We start from the raw sequence: 18,229 nt of genomic DNA, 5'->3' as shown, positions 1-18,229 counted from the left end.
ATATTTTTTCGGGGAGATGCAGTTGGCCGAAACAATCATTTTGAAATGGGGCCCAAAATTAAACGCTTCCAGGGTCGAATGCATAAATGTCCAATCCACCTCATCAAATGCCTTCTTGACATCTAATGCTAGGACGGGAAATTTACCTTTTGTTCATAGTAGTCTCTATCAAATTCAGCGGTCGCATAATGTTATCCCCAGTTTTCTTCCCTAAAACAAAAAAGAAACCCTGTTTGATCCGAATAGATCAAAGCGGGAAGAAGTGCAGCCAAACGATTAGCCAACACTTTTGAATATATATTTGCATCAATGTTTAGCAACAAGATCGGCCTACATGAGGCACAGTCCTTTGGATTCTTCCCAGGCTTCAAAACCAAAATAGTAGTCGAAGTTTGCATAGAGGGGGCTATGGAACCTGTTTCTGTAAATGATTAAATAGGGCTGTTTGAGGGGTTATTAAATGGCTTCTAAAAAGTTGATCAAATTTAACTGAAAATCCATTGGGGCATGGACCTCTCGCTTTCAAGGCCTTAATGACCGCATCAACCTCTTCCAGCTGAATCAGAGCTTCCAACGCTACTACATCTTCCCCGGAAAGGTGTGGCAAAGCGGCTCCCTCAATATATTGTTTTTGGACCTGAGGCGACCTAGGCGCGGCTGTCATTGTTTCCAACAAGTGCGCCCTAGCTAGCTGAAGTTTTGCTTGTTCCCAGTATTGCACTACCCCATCGCTGATCCCCAAGGCCTATAATAGTGTGGCGTATTTTAGCTTGGACTAATTTCCTCACCAAGAGTCGCTTTGCAGGGATTGGGCCGTCTCCTCAGCATAAAGCGTCTCCAGTTTATTTTGGGCAGTATGGAGAGCGAAATGAAGTTTAGGGGACCAACCTTTCTTATATTTACCTTCAATCCCAGAGATTTCTCATTTTAACTGGTTTGGGGTCTGTTTCCGCTTATGAAAGGCTGCTGTGTGGATTATCAAGACCTCCTAATTACTGCCTTCAAAGCATCCCATGTTATGGCCGGGAATGTGAGATTGATAGGATTTTCCTGGAAGTAGTCATGCATCGCTTTTGCTACCTCATCCCTCAGGGCTAGGTCATTTAAAATCGGGTCATATAATCGCCATTGAGGTCTGGGGGGGTGCTATGTGCCAGATTCTGATCTTTAGAAGGATCGGGCGTGATCTGAGAGAATCCTAGGAGCAATAGAAACCATATGAATGAATGGCATGAGTTGGGTGGGGGGGGGATATTAAGATTAGGTCTGTACATAAGGAGCGATTAACATAGGAAAAGAAAGTATAGTCACGCTCCTCCGGATGCAACACTCTGCAAGAGTCCACAACCCCCAGGGATTTGAATTAAAAGTAGGATACTCAAGGCAGTCTCAAAATCCATAGTTGAGGGGGTCATGTTTTTTGTCTTTGATGGTGTCCAGGACCCTGTTAAAGTCCCCCCAAGAACGATCTGGCCCTCCAGAAAGGGCAGGAGTGTAGCCTCTAGCTCTTCGAAGAATCAAGTCTGTCCTTCGTTGGGAGCATAAATCGACACTAGTGAATACCTTTCACTCCAATTTATCTGCCTCCTGGATCTCGAATAATGTCCAGTTCCTCAAATTGGATATCTTTCGCCAAGCAGGATCGCCGTACCCACCTCCCCCACGCTTTAGTGCCACTAGAGGTCAGGAATTGCTTGGGGAAAGTCTCTACTCCGCAAGCGAATATAATCCACAGGAAGAAAATGAGTCTCTTGCAAAAACATTACTGACCCTTCCAGATCCTTCAGCCTACACAAAACAGACTTTCGCTTCTCAGGGGAGTTCAATCCTTTCACAATCAATGACACAAAGCACAAGTTCTGATTAGATGATGAGTCTTTTGTGGTATCTTGACGCATAGCGGGAGAGGTGGTGTGGGTTAGATGTGATTCAGTCGCCATCCTGAATCAAGGGTTATCTGCGACCATGTGCCAACCGAGGTTTTATCTGAACAAAGCTGAAACAAAAATCCAGCCATAACAAAAAGGCTCAAAACAGAAGGACAGAACGCCCCAACGGTCCTCGGGTGAGCTGTCACTTGAGGTTGGGCAAGTGCTGCATGTTGTCCATTGCCAATGTAAAATTATGTGGTGCTTCTGTGATGATAAGAACCAGTTCACCTCTCTTGTTAGGAAGCTTCTCAAGAGTGGAGGCCCTAGTTCAAGTCTGCAGCAGGAGTTTTCCTGTGTTGTGACCTTTATGAACCTTCCACCAAGTGGACCGCTGCATTTTTGGATTGTTGCTCTCCCCTTCTTCCAGGGTTACAGGCAGGGAGCCCTCCTCTCTGTTTGATGAAGAGGAACTCAAAATCCCTTCTGCATGAGATGGTACGGAGAGACCCTTTCCAAATCTCAAATTCAAAATCCAAACTCATTCCATACGTGCCTATCAGAAAGCTAAGATCGGATCAAGGCTTGATTGCTGTGACCTCTTACAGACACAAATGGTGCAGGCAAGTCCTTCCCCATCTCTGTGGCTGGCATATGGAAAAACCTCCCAGTTCAGCTAAGATTGGAATCCAATTATCTGCGTTTTCGTAAATTACTGAAAACACATCTTTAAGTAATGCCAAGAGCCTTTAAGTAAAGGCACCAATTCATCTAAGCTCAGATTTTAATGTCCTGTGTCCTGTGTTCTGTGTTCTGCCTTTCCTTCTGTCCTTTGCGTTCATGTCTGTGCCCCGAAGCTTAGCTATAAATTTAAATAAATAAATAAACCCTTTGAAGCTAAGCAAAGAGCAGTAGGAAACAACCAACAATATTTTGTGTTCTGGTCCCGTAAAAAGAGAGTTAATGGCCACAGAGATCTTCATTTTTTAATCGTAACAGTAGCAAGGTCTTGGAAAAATCTGTAGAGGGGAGCCCTGGAACGTCAATTTATCTCGGGTGTGGCCCACTGCCAGAATGTCTTCCTTTTGTGGTGTAGAAATGGACCTGAGTGATAACATCAGGAAAGTCATCTGAATTTGAACGTCTGCGAGTGTGCACTCTTTGGGTGCGATCAAGTATGAGCATGGATTTGTCAAGGTGTGAAAAAATCACTCACAATTTCCCCCAAAGCTTGGTCCGTGACCAATGAAGGCACTTCATGAATGTGCAGGTTGTTCCTACTGGCCTGGTTCTCCATATCCTCCTGTTTCAGTTCCAACATGTCACTTCTCTTTTCTAAGCTCTGGATTCTTTGCTGCTTGTCAGTCAGTGTGGTTGAATGCTCCAGGACATGGTCCTCCATCTCCCCTACTCTTTGTTCCACCTCCACAACTCTCTGATCTAACCTCTCCAGTTTGGTGGAGATCTCGGACATACAATTCCGAAACTCTTATTTAATGTCCAGCGTGAAGGCTTGAATGTCTTCTTTAGTAGCCAGCGTGTCCGTAAGAAACTCGCCGAGGGCCACTTTCTTTCCTTTGCCTGAAGGTACCAGCATTTTGGAGATATCAGTGTTACTTTGAGATTTTGATTGCTCAGACATTGTATTTCCCACCAAAGATGGGGACCCCCGCCCGACAGATGTCAGGTCCAAGTTAATGTGTGCAGGCCACCTTAGATTCCAACCAGCCCAATGTATTCCAGAAGCTGAACACGGATCCCCAACAGAAATACCCCCAAAAGGGGAATATGTGTTTGTCTGCAGCCCCCCCCCCCACCTTGAAGGCAACCAAGTCCGCTGATAATAGAATGGGGGTGGTGGGGATGTGGGGGAAGAACAGAAAAGTCCTTACTTTCAGCAACTGAAGCCCAAAGAGCTCTTCTTACAGGAGCAAGCTTTGCAGTAGTCGGGTTTTTCCCCATCTTTGGCCCATTAGAGTATGAGCGCTGCTTTTCCAGCTGGAGAGTTGGGCAGAGGGGGAGCCTGTGCTTAGTCTGTGCCTTCTGGTCTGCTTTCCCTAATGAAGGGCTCAGCCCCTGCTAATTCTGGCGTGGTGAGGTCCCTCCAGGGGGTGGGATGGGAGCACAAGGAAGGAAAGTGAGGAGAGGGCTTACCGCTCACCGAAGTCCGTGCTGTGCCACCTGTGTAGTGTGCCCCCCAACGTTGTTTCCTACAGCAGCTGCGGCATGGCGCGGCTATACGGGATGCATCTGCGCCATTTTGAACCTCTTAACACTGCGGCCAGCCTGGGTACATATGCCACTGGGGTTCTCACCCTCCATTCGCTGTAACTGCAACCGCAGTATTGGCGTTGCTCCGGCTGTCCCTCAAGGCTTCCCCCGCATTTTTCTGTCCAAAGGAGTAGAATCGAGGAGGCCAAAGCACCACAAGAATGCTTTCAATACGGGCTATATGCAGAGGCAATCAGCAGAGCGTCCACATTGACGGCGCTGCTGGCCACGCCCCATCCACGTTGGAAGCTTTAGAAAATGTGTATGTTGCAAAACCGCGCAGCAGACTCCTAGGTTAAGAGGTCTATAATAGAAAATCAACAGGATTCCCAAGTCTATTAAGAGTCCAGTGTTCTTCCAAACAGTTAAATAGTGTTTTATTGCTTTTTACAGCCGACACGTGTTTAGACCAATCAGTCGTCCTTAAGGCTGTAGCAAACATTCAGAATTACATAATTGAAAAATGGGTATTTCCATATATTGATTTACATAGATTTATGCAAAAGATCATATACAGAAAATAAGTAGTTCAGAGGGACAAAATCTTTACAAAATGTGAACCATTGAAAAAAGTAGTAAACAAAAGTTTACATACCATGATAAGTCAGTAGCAGGCAGGGTGGACAGAGGCAGAGGGATGGTATGATATAATTATTTAGGGTCAGTTCATTCAGAAAAATTCTGTTCATATCATGCCAATATTCTGATTGATGATTCAAATAGAATGATTAGTCACAAAATGCAGTTACATGCTGATTGCCCGATATGAAATACATATTCACTACCTAATTGGGTGCCCAAATGCACTGTCAGAAGGATTGAGAATTCAATGAAGTGCCAGTGAAAGTCCCAGAGGGTCTTGTCGGTCCCCGTTAATAATCAAACCACATGGGACTGTGTAAGAATGAGGTTTACTCCCTAGCACGAAATCAAGAAAATGTGTTCAAATGTGATAGCATGAAAAGGAGAATTCCCAGAATGCCCAATTATAGTCTCTAAAACCTCTAACCCAGTGGAAACCAAGAAGCCAACATGTAGTTGGAAACTCACTAAGTTGGTCCGAATAATCACTCTGATTAGGTTCAATAAGAGGAAGAAAAGGACAAGAGAAGAAAAGCAGGGAAGCCATCTGGTTAATGACAAATAGCAGCATAACAAATTGGGTACTTAAAGTTTACAGGATATCAGAGACTCAAATTAAGATGCCCCCTTACCCTTAGGTTGCTAGTAATCCACCGTGTTGAGGAGATGCTGAGAGGAGACCTCTTAGGGTGATGTTCCATCCTCAAGGTGGTTCAGTAAACCAACTGCTGCAATGAAGTGCTAGGGGATCAAATATCCAAGTATTAAATGAGTTACAGCTAATGGGACCACTATAGGGTTTGCAAGATTGCTAATGTTTAAAGGTGATTCCTTACTTGGGTCTTAATGGGAGTCTTACCTTAATGAACACTATTTGGAGTTTGCTTCTCATGTAAACAGATGTGTATGCTGCAAGTTATTTGAGTCCAAAAATAACAGGTCCTAATACCTGAAACACAAGTGCGTAGGTATGTCAGCCAAGAAGAAGCTTAATTTATAGCTGAATAAAATTCGATTGACTGAGGTGCGCATGTGAGCCGCTTACCCGCAAGTATGAATTAGAGGGGCTCAATCGCGTGTACCCTGCTAGTAGCGTGACGCACTGCCATTTTGAAAGCCTATGTATGATGTAAACCAGACAAGCGTATGCATAAAATATCCCAAAATGGGATCGGTGCTCCTCCGAGCCGGAGGAGCCTGAGAAACTTGGAAAGAAAAACTGCAGCGTTTTCAAACACAAACGTTGTATTTATGTTTGCGGTAGCTTCACAAGGTACCGCAAACATAAATACAACTTTTTTAAAGCTGCAGTTTTATTTCTAAGTTTTCCGGGCTTCTCCAGCCCGGAAAACCTAGAAACAAAAACACAGCTAGTGTTTAATTTTATTTAAAAAATAGCACTTACCGAGATGCAGCTGCAGCTTTTCTGCCTGTAGTCTCCGTCCTCTGAGTCCCGGCACCAATGAAGGAAAAGCCACCAAGTGGTAGCTTTTGTTTACTACAGCTGGCTGGCTTTTCCTTCATTAGTGCTGCAAAAGCCAAAGCAAGCACAGCGGCGGGCATCCATTTCACAAAATGGATGCCCCCACGTGCTTCCCTTTTGAGCTTAATTTTCTCAAAATTGTACATAGGGACTTAAAAAATGTTTTAAAAAAGTGCCAATAGATTTTTTTTTTTTTATTATTATTGCCCATCTTTTTTTGCAATACATTTTTTGGGCGAACCATTCCTTTAAGACAGTCAGTACTGGGAGACTTTGCAACTTTTCTGCAACATGTAACAAGTGTGCAATGTACCTTCCAGTACAGCACACTTGGGCCTCTAAGTCATTTCCAAAGGCCCTAGATACTCTCGAAGGATTTTTTAGGAGATGTGCAGATGACTCACGGACAGGGCAGGTGCAGCTTATCTTTTCATATAATTGTAACCCTTTCCTGCCAGGTAAACCGCGATTAACACGTTTGGCACGCATAGGTGGGCTGGCTCCAAAATGGCCATGACACAATGCTCTTTGTCCTGTCCTTTGGTGATCTTGCCCCTTCCTCTTCCCCAGGTCGAGCCGACCCGGGGCAGTCCTTATTTGGTCATGCATTTTCCCACAAAATGTCAATCTTTCGCAGGCTTCTGCATGCCTTGTGTGTGCGCCTCCAGGTTGTGGGCTGGGGTGTCTGCCCCCAATACACATCCTGGGTGCTAGAGAGTCTGGAGTGCTGTGAATGCCTGGGACCACTGTGGTCCATGATTGGTCCATGTATGGTATACTTGTATGTGAGCAGATCTCTCATTGGATCCTCTTCATTTTGGCGCAAAGGAGATCCTGGATAAGGGGAGGCCCCAAACAACCATACCATGTCGATCTCTGGAGTTCTAACTGAACGAAGGATAGGATGCAAGTATCCTGAAACTAAGAAGTAGAGTCGAGGAACCGCTGGAAGGTTTGGCGCCCTGAGCCCACTGTCGTCCCGTGGGACCCCTCTGCATCTGGTTGTCCTAGAAGGTCTGCGAAGGCGCTTTGACCCATTGGAATAGTGGAACCAACTATTCTCGGCACCTTCACCAAAACCTGCAAGTAAGCCTTCTCAGAAGTGTCCCTGGGCCAACCAGTGGGCTGACCAGCTTACACAGGACTTTTGTTCTGTCTCCGCCGATGTTTTGAGGAGGCCCTCGAAATCTGGTATACTGCCAGCTCTGTGTCCACAGCACCCTCACACCGAATTTTGTGCACTTGGCATTCCCAGGTCTGAAGTGAGACGAGTGCGCCAGGACCGGAGCCGACGCGGTTACCATGTAGCCCAGCCGCCAAAACTATCTTTGCAGGTGCGCTGCATTTGTGCCCCTCTTACCCCTGAAACCTACTGCAGTGAAACTGGCCTGATCATCCATCAGGAGCAGAGAAATCGCCACTGTCCCGTTTAGGAATCACTGTCTTCGGAACTGAAAGCCGCAGAGCCGCCATATTGCCGCATTTGAACCTGCAACCGAAGTGGACACGACTGCTGAAGTTTGGTCCGGAGTGTGCGGGGGGTCGGTGAGTGATCGCAACCCTAGCCGGTGGCCCTTAGCACCTCCATCTATTTTTACACACAAGTGGCCCCTGGGGGTCCCCCTCTCCTTTCCACTACTGGTGCGAACTAGCAAACTATTCCCGACTCTTGGAATCAACTCTGCCTTCAAGTGGAGACCCTCCTCGAATAGTGGGAACTTATTCTTCATCGCCTCACCCACCTTCCTGAGCTGTTAGATACCCCTGAAGAGACCCCATTTTGCCCATTGGAACAACCGTGTGCGCTTGCATTGCATGTACTATTGAGCATTAGGCTCCTCTCTTCTAAGGGATTGAACTGCCTCTTAGTTAAGTTTGTGTTTGATGCAGAAGAGGACTAAAGACTATCTGCACTGCATGTTTCCTTCCCTTCTAGGTTGTGAACATATTTCGTGCCGTTAAGCCTTTAGAGCCCATTGGTCTTATATATATATTGTATTGATAGAGTTGTGTTGGTTTGGTAGGATTGCTGTGATTCTTTTACTGTGTGTTGAAGTTACAAAGGCCATGTAATGTTTATATTTTGTATATATATATATACACCTGTCTGGGAGTGATTTGTAAGTGTCCTTTGCTCTGTGGCTCATTGAGGTCTTTCAGTCACCCTCACCCCTCCTGAGACATAGTCTTGACCGCCGACCAAGAAACTAGGCTGGCCTTCTGAACCTCTGCCCACCAGGTCAGAGTTCAGAAATCCACCTTAAAAGCCTGCTATGCACCATTCCCCCATCATTGGCGGTAAGCAGGACCTCACAGGGAGAGACTCCACTCTTGGGGACAAAGACTCCCGTTCTGCAGAGGAACTCCCTAAGGCCCTTTCTGTTGGACCAACAGTAACATCAAGGCTTAAGGAAGACTCAGCAGATCGAGCCACTGCTTGCTACTGTGCCATAAAGTCCAGCATCAAGAAATGTATGCTAAAACCACTGTGAAGAAGAATGAGCAAGGAATAACGAATGCCCAGTGTTTGGAAACCAGCAATACTGGGGTGAGGAGGAAGGAGCGAGTAAAAAAAGAATGCTATACTATAAGAGAAGGACTGTATTTCTTTGCTGGGGAGGACCCAACCATGGACCCAGAAAGAAAAGGACTATTATGATTAAGATGTGAAGCCTGAGATTTGCAAATTGGCAGCATGTTGAAGGCCGATCTAGACTGAGAGGTCCTCCACTGGGAGGAAGCAAGCAGCTGGCGGGTGCAAGAAACAGACGGAACAGGGGAAGAGAACCCCAAGAGAAAGAACCAGTCATGAGTGGTGGTATGACTCAGGAGAGGTGGACTGTGCAGTCCTGCAACAAGGCTGAGACCGCTGTAACGCTAGACCTGTGGAGTAGAAGCAGAGGGACACAGAGCTCAAGGAGAAGCCGCCCTGATCCAACTAAGCGACCAGAGCGAGATCTCTTCCCTGCAGACAAACCGGTGACACCAACCTGTAGGAAACAAGCTAACGGGCCAGGCAGGAGACTCGGGGAGGGAACAGGGGACTAAAGAGTACCTGCATCAGATTCATCCCAGAAGATGACACATATTACGAAGAGTGACATATATCATGGGACTCATCCTAATCGTCATAGTAATAGGCAACGGAACCAAGAGAGTGAAAAATATAACTGGATTTACCCTACTCGCCCCAGTAACACGAGAAAGATCTGAAACCTTTCACAGGAATCATCCTACTCTTCCCAATGGTATGGACAAGATTCAAGAGTGAAATACACCACGTGACTTGGCATACTCGTCCCAGTGATAAAAGGAAGAACCAAGAGAGATGCAGTGCAAAACTAATCGTATGTGACTCAGTAATACGAGAGAATGCAAATATGGTGAGAAGAGAACTAATCACAGGAATACAGAAAGCAGGAGGCACCGAAGGAGAAATTTTATTTCCTCAGATTTAATGGAGAAAGATACTTTCAGAGACACTGGAGAGAAACTATAAAAGAGACTCAAAAAGTAGGAGTGCCACATAGAAGACTATACACTCAAGAGGGGGGAGGACCAGAAATGTGGACAGATCCCCTGAAATAACCGAACAAGCTAATACAGATGATAGCCAGAGACAATCTTAGAATTGTATATTAAGGCTGGGGAAGCCTACCCAGGAGGAGGGAGCCATTCTGCTGGCCTTGTGTTGCTTCGTATTAGTGGTAGGGTCAGTGTACCTTAGCTTTGGATGAAGGACAGGCATTACTTTGGACTTCACGACCGACGACGAGCACCCTAGTTAGTGCGTTGGGTTGGGAAATCCATAGTTTCGGGACAGTGAGGCCTTTATTTGATATTATTTGATACATATTATTTGAATATATAGCAATACAAAAGCCTCCACTTGGTTCTGTCTCCTTCTGACCTGCCACAGATCATATGATATTGCTCTCACTTGAATGTCAGAACAGATGTAGCATGGTTGGATTTTGGTATAGCGTTCTTTCATTGATGTGTGAAATTTCGATTGACCCCCCCGCCCCTCCGCTCCCCCCCCCACCCCGAGTACATTGTACAGAAAAAAACTCATCGAAATATATAGGCGGGGGGGAAATGTGTTTATATATAAGGGGTGGGGATGGTGGGCAAAGGCAAAAAACATAGGGTATGGGTGGGCTTGGGGGGGGGGGAATCACCCCCAAAAATATAAATCAATTTTGATCAGTTCTTTGGGTCAAAAACTCTAGGTGGGGGGGGGGCATCGAAATTTCACCCATCGATGAAATGACATAGAAGCCTGATTTTGGGGCACTTGACCAGGCGCATTCAGTTCCCCATTATTCCGCTTACAAATCCTGCTTTCTTTTGTGTAAGTGAGATCACAATTAAGTAAGACTTCTATATGTTGAACTGCCCCTACCCACTTATTGAAATAAGAGACCATGTTTTCTTTCTATGTAGCCCTTAATTGTCCTAATGGTCTTTGTTTGGACGGTGCATGAGGCAAAAAGAAAGATAGTGGTTTTCCCAAGATCACACAGATTTGGTAATTTTGGGAAATCTGGATTGGAACCATAATTAGAAATGTCAGATATACTCAGTAAACCACACGTCAGAAATGAAATCAATTGCTAGAGGCTGCAAACTGAATAGCTGCTCACCCAAATCTTAACTTTTTAGGTTTGTAACTTTTCCTGATTCGGTGGTTCCTGCCCAGCACGCGGCAGCCCTGTCTGCAAAACCAGGAGAAGTTTCAAATGTGCAACAAACAGTCAACTTGAAAAGACATATTTGGGTTACAAATCACTACAAAATACCAACACTGGCTCCGCTGGCTAGCTCATGGTGTCTTCAGATTTGCCAACATTTAGCCAAGCATTTGCATAGGATTCTCAAAGAAACGTGTAAGCAGAGGCAGCCGTTGTGCTTGCACGTTTCAGGAGACACAAAGTGAAATCGGATTAGGAGGGTCGGATAGTTGTACTATTGATTAACATTCAAGGAACCAGGGCAATTATTTGCAACATATACGCACCATCAGTCAATGGAACTTTTTTTAGGACGGCTGCGCAAATTATTCAAGACTTAGGTTATAAGGTTATTGTCCTGGGAGGATATTTTAATGTTGTACTGGACCAAGGTTTGTATAAAAGTAAATGCAGTCTGCGAGGAAATGGGATAATAATTATCCGTCTTTGACCTGTTGACGGAACACAATTTGAAAGACCATTGGAGGCTGGAGCACCTGAATGCCAGTTTCTACTTCGGGGCGCATGAGATTTATTCCAGGACTGACATGCTGTAGACGGCTGGGAGCATGGTGGAAAATTACAGAACCAGCAGAATTGGCAATATTCTTTTGTCTGATCATGCACATGTCATGATGCACTTGAAGTTATATTTTGTGATTCACAAAACTTCTAGTTGGAGAATGAATACTTCGCTTCTACATGATGGACTTGTGGAGAAACGTACTACTGAGCTAGCTTTTTTTCATGAAGGAAAATCACAATGGGAAGTACGAGCACGAATAATATCGGAGGCGTTTAAATGCACCGTAAGAGGGATTAAAATTGGTTTGTCAAGTGGGCAGAGGAAAAGATATGAGGGGGAGGGATTGGAACTGGACTTAAAGATTTGGGATTTATCGAGGGAGGTTATGGCGAATCTAGGTCAGTATGAAAAGAGGAATGTTTTGCAGAGGTTGAGCAAGGATCTGAAAGCCCGGATTGTGGATAGGGCGGAGAAGAATCTATAGCATCAAAAGTGTACGTCCTATGAAAAAGGTGAAAAGTGCTATCGGTGGCTGGCTTACAGGTTGAGGATGAGGAAAGGTTAACTCTTTGAAGATCTCTGCAGCTCCAAGGATCAATTATGTGTTTAGTATGCTTCCATTGAATATTAATCCCAGATATTGGAAGGAATTGGACAGGCGGGTGCAGGAACTCATTTCGGACAATAAACCACCCAAGTTGAAGGTATGGAAATTGCAACTTCAACTAGAGAAGGGCACGTTAGGAGTTCCCAATGTTAGGGCTTACCACCTGTCGTTCATGAAGCATCTTTTTGTGCCTTTTCTTAAGGATGAGTCATATGAATGGGTGGAAGCTGAGGCCAGCTGCAATGGACCTCTTTTGCTTAGAGCAGTTTCATCGACAGCCTCTGGACCAAGTAGAGTCAAGAAGCCGGTGACTGAATTTTTAAGGGTTTTGTGGAGGAAGCTGTGTGAGCTGTTGAAGGAATCTTTATTGGACCCAAAGTCTTCGGTATGGATGAATCCTAGTATCGCGATCAATGGGGGATCTATCCTCTTGCCGGATTAGTTCTTGAGCGGAATAGGGTGGGTTGCAGATCTTTTCAAGGATGGGAGGTGGTTAAAGGCCAGGGAACTTCAGGAAAAATGGAATGTTATGTTTTTCAGTAGCAAATTATCGAAGACTCCGGAAAGCTGTGGGAGTAGTGAAATTGGAATCTGGGCTAGACTTAGATTTTTTCACAAATGACTCCAAGCCAGATGAGGGGGGTTTGGCCAGCAGCATATCATCAAATTGTAGCAAGATACAAAGAAAATGATTGCCTAAAGGAGGATTGGGGCGATCGCATTGGTTGTGAAATCTCGACCGAGCAGTGGTCAAATATATGTCTTAATGTTAGACTTTGCTCATTAAGCCTTGGTGAAAAGTCACGTTGGATCAAAATTCTAAATAGGACCTATTGGATGCCTGAACGGCTGTGGAGAAGAGGGTTGGGTGATAGTAGTGACTGTTGGGCATGTGTTCACGAGGTGGGGACATTGGAGAATATGCTATGGGACTGCTTGAGGGTGAGAGGGTTTTGGACAGAGTGTGGTGCAGTTTGTGAGAAAGTGCATGTGGAAAAAATTGACTATGCCTTGAAAACTTTGGTGTTGGGATCTGATGAGCTATTGGATGATTTGACTACAAGTCAGAAAAAATTATTCAGGGGGGCGATGATTGGGAAGAAGCTAATTTGAGCTAGTTGGAAATCTACTCTACATGTGAAATTGGATGCTTGGATTAAGGAGATGCATGGATTGGCAGACGTTGTGAAGGTTATTTATAGGAGGGGAAATAAACTATCTCTGTTTGAGAAGGTTTGGAGGAGATTTCTATTGTTGTACTGGACTTTGAAACTTTTCATTGTATGCATTAAAGTTGATGGGTAGAGAAGTGGGTGAGGGAGGGGCAAGGGAATTGATGGATTCTAGGTAATTTGAAATGTGAATTGATTTACTAATATGTATAAATTACAATTGTGAGATTGGATGTCAAACTATTTTTTTATATATATATATATATCACCATTCTCCTCACCGTGAACACGATGCTGTCTTGAGCCTCACTCCCAGAGTACTGTGCCAAAAATTCGAATTAGTCCTTACGTTTTCACAGAGCTGACTGCAACATCTATCCGGTTAAAAATGTCTTCTTTATTAGTTACAAAATGTTAAAAAATTCCATGTGGAAACCTCCAGCCCTCGCCCAGCAACATAGAGGAAAACCCCGGCGATGACGCGTTTCGCTACGACTTGTAGCTTGATCACATATATATGTACATTTTGTATATTTTGGAAAAGAATAAATACATATAAAAAAATAAAAAAGACACTGTACAAAAAAGCTTAGATGGGCTATCCCCCACTCTGACCCCCCCCTGCACATTATGGTGAATGCAATGAGATCAGGGTCCACTCAATACTCATAATAATCAATACAGAAACAGTTGCAAAGTTTGTAAACGCAAAGATCGCAGTTTATTGGAGCATAGAAATCGGGGCTGTCCAAGCAAAGTGGGTGCTGCAGAAAAAAGATGAACGAGCAACCGCAGTCCTCACCTTATGAGCCCTCCCCTGGGCCCGAGACCGGATGTGTCAGACCCGGGGACGCCCACTTCCGCCTCTAGATGGGAGGAGGTGAGGTGCAGCCTCTGAGTGAGCAGGGCATGTCGCAAGGAGAAACCCAGATGACACCGGAAGTAAACTATTTGGCAACACAGGAACATCAATGAAGAACTCCAGATAAAGAACAAAGTCTTTCCATCCCAGCAGCTTCACCCGATCGCTGCCAATGCTTCTCTGACTGATGTTGGAACTTAGCTTTCCTGCCTCCTTTTAGGGCAAAGTGCTAGGGAGAGGGGGAGGCACAGCGATAGCCCACCAAGCAGACCTACACGAGGCAGTAAGGAGTGCGCAGACAGAGGGTTATCAGTGAAAGCATCAAACAAAAGGATGGAATGCCTTTTGTCCGACACAAAAAGTGGTGGGAAAAAAAAGTTTTGAATGCTATTTATTTATTTATTTTCCTTATGGGGGGGACCCCCAACCCCTCAGTTTTCCTTTGTAAAAACACTATTTTACGCACACTAAACAATAAAACATAAATAAATAAATGAATATTAAAGCATTTGAATCATTTTTTTCCGCAGACTGAGTGGGGGTGGGGGACACGCTCTGGTCCTCTACCTGGCCACCCTGGCGCTGCTCATCACCCTCTGAAACCGGAATTGCGTGTGTTCCGAGTGCGGATTGCAACTGCACGATCTTCGTGAACTCTGCCTCGCTGACAACATTATTTTGTGAACCCCTGGGCTTTAGCGTAAACTAAATAAATAATACCTGGGTCGTGAAAGTGCAGAGTTAAAGCCAAAAATAGAAGATTTAAAAAAAAAAAATGCAATTTTGGAACAATAGAAAAAATTGTGAACCTCCCTCCAGATGACTCAACCAGCTGGCACCTATAGATTTACTAGAAATTGTTATAACTCAATTGGGAAGAGTACATACATGGTTATTATTCCTTTTTATTGTTTGATGAATGTATTTTAGTCTTGACAATTAATTTTATTTGAATTGTAGATATGTTGAATTATCAATGTAAAAAGAAATTAATCTTATTGTTTCATACCATGTTGTATAAATATTGTAGTTGACTCAAGTCAGCTAAATCAATTAAAAAAAAAAAAATTAAAAAAAATCTCCCTCTTCAAGCTACACAGAGTTGCCAAGAATGCGTTCATGCACAGAGATTGAATACAAGTGTGCTTCTTATTGTATGGGTCAGTGCTGGTCATTGGGCCGGCTCTCGGCGGATCCGAGATCCGGCACCAGATGTGTAGCCGGATCTCGGGATCCGGCCAGAGTCAGCCACCCAAGCCCATGAACCTCGCTGGAAAAAAGAAAAAGAAAAAAAAAAGTCTGCGACGGCAGCATTGCCGTTTACCGCGGCTCTGGCACTGGTGTGTAATTCACAATGCTCACTACATGTACAACTGAAAGGAGTCAGTTGTACATGTAGCGAGCATTGTGCTTAACACACCAGTGCCAGAGCAGCGTAAAAGGCAATGCTGCCCTCGCGGGCGTTTTTTTTTTTTCGTTTTCTTTTTTTTGGCACAACAAAATGAGCCAGGGCTCATCAAGGGGGCCTGGCCTAACTGCAGGGGTCCTGCTGGCCCGTTAGGCCACGCTCCCCTGAGGATCCCCGGCTCAGTAGGCCACTGGCACCCCTGCCAGGCAGCCTTTTGTAGTGATCAGGTGTTGATCTCTGCATTCATTTTCTATAGGCTTGCTAGGCAGGGGACAGGGCCCCGCCTATTCAGCCTTAATGGTGACGCTGCCCCTTGCCTGCTGGGTTGGGGCAGCGTCACCATTAAGGCTGAAAAGGAGAGGCCCCTGGAAGCAGAGGCCCTGTTCCTTAAGACTGAAACTCCCGCGAATCCACGGGAGATTCAGTATTTAGAAAGCAAGGCCTCTGCTTTCAGTGGCCTCACGTTCTCTCCATAATGGTGGCGCCAGCCCACGTGCATCACTTGATTAAAGGGATGCCTTGCAGGTGCGATGCCACCATTATGGCTGAAAGGCATTTTTTTCTGGAGCCTGAAGCTTTCGCACACGAGCGAGAGGTTCAGGCTTCAGAAAAAAATCCTTTTCGTGTAGTGGCCGGGGCTGGCAGGGGAGATTAGTGCTGAGCCCCGGCTGGCCCCGTCCCACTTAAAGCCCTGGCCTGCGGTAAAAGGCAATGTTGCCTTTTTGGGTGCTTTATTTTCTTTCTTTTTCAAAGTATTTATCTGACTGGATGGCCACTACCAACCCCGCCCCCTCTGCCCCCAACTCCTCCCCGACCCCAGCACTTGTGGGATCCCCCACCACATTTTTTCCATTTCCACCACTGGTATGGGTTAATGCACCAACTACACAAAACCTATTTGTTTCTTGTGGCGAGTTGTGACCCAGTCACATCAAAATAGTTTTTAAAAATAATAATCAAACGGCTCTGCACACACGCGAAAGTCGCACTGCCCTTTCTGCAAACTTGGTTTCCACAAGTGCTCAGTGAGTATGCCTTTATTTTTCAGGAGTCATTTAGAAACCTCGAAGGCGCGTGCGACCCATCAAGTTGCTTGAAACGTGGTCTTTACCTGCCTGCATAAGTCAAAGTTTTGAGCAAGCTGAAGGCTGTTTTCAGTCGCCCGCCCGAGACCTCAAATTTCCCGCCCCACCACAACATTATAAAAATAAACCTATTTGTGATGACTTTCCCGCTCTACTGACCCTCCATTAGGCCACGCCTCCCAATGGGCCCTGGCTTAATGGGTAACAGAAATCTCCCCCCTCCCCCACCTGCCAGACAGCCCTTTCCAGAGATCAGCACGGTCTCCCCACTGGGGGTGAGGCTGCTGATGTGCATCTATTAACAAAAGGGATGCCTGGAAGGGGAAAGCGCCTCACCCTTTCAGACTTAATGGTGGCACTGTCCCTTGGCCAGGCGTCCCTTAAGCTAGGAGATCACTGCATCTCTCAGATAGAGCAATGCCTTGCGAGGGGCAGCAACACCATTAAAGCTGAAAAGTTGAAGCTGCTGGAAACTGAGGCCTTTTTTTCCTAAAGCCTGAAGCTGCCTTGAATGAGCTGGAGCGTCGGGCATTAGAAAAAAAGGCCTCAGTTTGAACTGCCACAACTTTACTTTATAATAGTGGCGCCAGCAAGCAGGCATCTCTGGTGCTGTCACCACCATTATGGAAAAAGGCATTTTTTCGAAAGCCTGAAGCACACTCGCATGAGCGAGAGCTTCAGGCTTTAGAAAAAAAGTTGTGTGCTCTAGCAGGTGGGGCTTGCGTGGGAGCGACCCATGGCAGGGCCCTCTCTAAGAACTATATTTGTGACCCTTCCGGGGCTCCACCCCGGCTAGCCTCTGCCAACTTAAAGCTCTGCCCTCATTCACACTCGACTAAGCTGCTCCCACACCTTTGTTCCGAGCACCATGGACATGGAAGCGTGTCTTCGGCCCCGGCCTCCACCTGCATGGCAACCACTCCTATACTTTTTTGTTTGGACTGTTGGGTGTCTTTATAAACCAAAACTATTGCATTGGAGTACAGATGAGTAGGAATGACATGTATGTGTTTGGTTATGTGCCTGCCCATGGCCATTTCCTCCCATTCCTGCCCGCCCAAAACACACCTTCATGGGAACTCTTTGGGCTTGCTTTAATCAAGCCTTATAAGGCTTTGCATTCAAATTGACTGCCAGTGTTTGCCTGAAGTCCTCTTTGAAACAAGCATTAGCAAAGCCGATATGTTTGGCTCGTGCATGCGTTTTAAGCTTTTGCCAGGTACTGCTATTAGATGACCAGAAACTCGCACCATTTTGCACGTACTACCAGCAATGGGCAGTTAATACCACTACGACTGTGCCTGGCAAGTGCCTTTCCAATGCCTACACAAAACCCCTAACAATTGGCTTTGCCAATGCTTTTTTTTCTTAGGGCTAAACTAGATCGAGGGCACCCAGAGAACACGTTTTACCTCAGAATTAGGCGTTTAGCACGCTGGGCTGTTGAACCCTCACAATCCTAGTGCCATGGGTATCCGTATTTTGGTCCGTCAGGCCATACCAGTAATTATAGCCCACCAGTACAGAATTCTTTGTCATAATGTTACTTCTCATCCGGCCAGTCCTAGACCAGCAGCGAGGGCTTGGACACTCCCATTTCCGTCATAGTGACTGACTCACCTAACACTGGGT

The 18,229-nt window shown here is 45.5% G+C and overlaps 1 protein-coding gene across 1 annotated transcript in view; it reads left to right on the top strand.

Moving 5' to 3' along the window:
* The window catches only part of RIN3 (Ras and Rab interactor 3), a 693,813-nt gene that overhangs the window by 545,674 nt on the left and 129,910 nt on the right, over positions 1-18,229 (top strand). The window lies entirely within an intron of this gene.

The sequence above is a fragment of the Ambystoma mexicanum genome, chromosome 14 (genome assembly GCF_040938575.1).
Source record: "Ambystoma mexicanum isolate Mex_15411 chromosome 14, UKY_AmexF1_1, whole genome shotgun sequence".
Classification (NCBI taxonomy): domain Eukaryota; kingdom Metazoa; phylum Chordata; class Amphibia; order Caudata; family Ambystomatidae; genus Ambystoma; species Ambystoma mexicanum.
Note: the sequence above shows the minus strand (reverse complement) of the source record. Positions and strands in the feature narration are given on the sequence as shown.